Raw genomic sequence first — 3,064 nt, 5'->3', positions numbered from 1 at the left:
TAGCAGTTTGTTGTAGACACATTTGAAGAGGCTTTCTTGGGGTATTTAAGAGCACCAACTAAACAAAGGGAAATAGTAAAATGTTCAGCACCCTAATCTCAGAGGGAAGGCAATGAGCAGAACATACTTGTGTTCAAATTGTTCTAGGGACTTCGTCAGAATATTCTATGAACACCACCCTGTACTTCAGAATAACAAGTTGCTGGAACAGCAACATCATCAGTGTGAATGTGCACCTTTGGCAGATAATCATAAGGCTTCATTTTCCTGAAAGTCATAATTCACATCAGCCTGCTGCACTGAGTGAGATAACATTATTTTCTTGTTCACGGAAATAAAATTCTACAGGTAATTTACTGATGTGCTAATTACCGTTTCTGATGATGAGCTAAGGAACACTGTGGTTTCTCAAATTGCTCCTACCCTGAAAAATGTATTTATATTTGCAAAAACCCTGAAGCATAAAATGGCATCAGTCTGGTGGATAGTTGCCAAACATAGTAGGCAATATGCTCATATACTTTTTTTTTTGTAAATGATTGGCTATGTTTGAGCAGGAAACGCCATAATGGTTGATTTATTTGCGTGTGTGAATAACAATTTCTTCATAATATCAGTGACGAAAACATTTCAGCATCCATGGAGGCTTAGCAGATAGGAAGATATATATATTCCTTTTTACACAACAGAAGCATTGAACTGCTAAAACCCTGCAAAGGAAATAATGCCTCCATTGATTCAAAATTTCAAAAGGTCTTTATTGTAATTGTCTGCTACCTTTAGTTCTCCCACCTGCATTGCTTGCTGCCATCTGGGCATGCTCCAGCTTTTCATTCTCAGTCATTTCCAGGGCTTTTCTGTTTGCTTTCCTGCCTTCAAATCTACACATATATGACTCTAATTTATCCCTCAAAGTTTATTTTGCCCTTCCTCTGTGAAATCTGTCCTGATTTCCCAACTGTTGTTTCATTTGTGCCTTTGATATCTCATTTTGCTCCTCACTCAGGGCTCTTGTAATTGTGTGCCTTAATCAGGGTTCTGGTTATTAGATTTGAAATATAGTAATTGATGTACTTGTTTTATGTTTTTGCTTAATTGCAGGCTTCTTGAGATCAGAAGCTTCGCTTTCCTCATCTTTGTATTTCTCCTTTCCTCACACTTAGCTCTATAACACCATAATACCATACCCGACATACGGTAATTCACAATAGATGTTTCTTGATTGAGCTGTTTACTGAAACTTCTGTCTTACTATCATTATCTCCTTCCTTGGCCTTGTGGATATTGTTCTCTTTGCTTTATTTCTAATTTCTGGCAGTTCCTTTTGTCTGCTTATTTAATTTTTATCTTCTTCATACAGATTTCTATTATATTTTTCTGTCTTCATTTTCCCCATACCAATGTCAATGTCATACATTTATTCTTCCATCTTTACAATCTTGCCTGGTTGCATCATTATCTTCCTGAGTATAGTAACCAGAGGTGCACAAGCCTTATAGGTGCTATTTTGTACTACCTTTTTGTGCTACCCGTGTGACAAAATGCTGACTCTCTAGAAGTTCTACCTTTTCCTTACACCCAAATTTGCTGAAAGCTACTTGAGAAAATGCATAATCTACTGAATACCTCCACTTAGATGTAATTTAGAAACCAAATTTAATATACATCCCTAAACCATTTCTATACACCATTTCTTATTTCACAATTAATGGCACCAGTAATTTTTTCTTTAAAGTTTATTTACTTTTGAGAGAGAGAGAGACAGAGCATGAACAGGGGAGGGGCAAAGAGAGGGAGACACAGAATCCAAAGCAGGCTCCATCCAGGCTCTGAGCTGTCAGCACAGAGCCCTATGGGGGGATTGAACTCACAGACTGTGAGATCATGACCTGAGCTGAAGCCAGACACTTAACCAACTGAGCTACCCAGGCACCCTGGTACCAGTAATTTTTTATGCCAGAAAACAATATGCAATATATGGCAAATTACCTCAGTTAAACACACATATACACAAACACACAAAAAAGACATCAATAATTTAATGATATTTATACCTGGGTATCTACATTTAGTATATTATTTTTCATATACATATTATACTTTACTTTTTTATTTCATAATAAATATGAATGAGTTTCATAATCAAAAAATGTTAAGAAATGTTACAGAAAAACCAGTGAGAACTAAAAAGGAACTGCTCTATGAACTGGAACAGGTTTCGTCTTGATCCTGCCACTATCAATGCATGATGGTGAAATGTTATAAGCTACTATTTGCTTCTGTTTTGCCGACATTCTTCCACCAAGTAGTTTTTGGTATTCCTGCTATATCTGGCACTCGGTTTTGGTGCTTGGTTACAAGACCTCGTGTTTGAACACCACTCTGTCCGGTGGGAGTGACAGGTATCTTACAAGATACTAACGGAAGCAACAGTGTATGAAATCAGTGAAATGGTAGTAGAGACAAAAGACTGAGTGGTTTTGTTTAAGGTGGTCTAGATGGGCTTGGTTAGCAATATCTCAACATTCTTTCTAGTTATGTGATTTTGATACTGACAATCTAATCAGTAGTGACAGTTCCTAAAAGATAATTTTTATTTGGTTCATTATTCAGAACAGAAACATTAAAAAAAAAAGAAAAATAATAGAGCATAAACTGTTTTTTTAAAGTTTATTTATTTATTTTGAGAGAGTAAGAGTGTGAGTGGGGGAGGGACAGAGGGATGGAAGAATCCCAAGCAGGCTCCTAGCTGTCAGCACAGAGCCCAACACGGGGTTTGACCTCACAAACCGTGAAATCCTGACCTGAGCCAAAATCAAGAGTCAGACGCTTAACCAACTGAGTCACCCAGGCTCCCTGAGCATTACTTTTTTTTATGATGAATATATTAGTATTCTCAATAAACTATAATGCACATAACTTGTCCAAATATTAACGTAGAAAGTAAGTATACTTGGGGATACTTTTTTCTTTAAACAAATATGTCCTTAATCTCAAAGAGTGCTCTTTAACAAGAAAAGGAGTCAGTGTTGCAACTGTTTTAGAGGATTATAAAGGTGATTAT

At 36.6% G+C, this 3,064-nt stretch overlaps 1 long non-coding RNA gene across 1 annotated transcript in view; it reads left to right on the top strand.

Moving 5' to 3' along the window:
- LOC123385560 overlaps positions 1-342 on the top strand; it is a 48,190-nt gene extending 47,848 nt beyond the window's left edge. Inside the window, exon 5 of the long non-coding RNA XR_006598348.1 lies at positions 148-342. This is a non-coding gene — a long non-coding RNA (uncharacterized LOC123385560). The remainder of the gene's footprint in view (positions 1-147) is intronic.
- The last annotated feature ends 2,722 nt before the right edge of the window (positions 343-3,064 follow it).

The sequence above is a fragment of the Felis catus genome, chromosome B2 (assembly GCF_018350175.1).
Source record: "Felis catus isolate Fca126 chromosome B2, F.catus_Fca126_mat1.0, whole genome shotgun sequence".
Classification (NCBI taxonomy): Eukaryota; Metazoa; Chordata; class Mammalia; order Carnivora; family Felidae; genus Felis; species Felis catus.
This window is presented reverse-complemented; position numbering and strand designations above follow the sequence as displayed.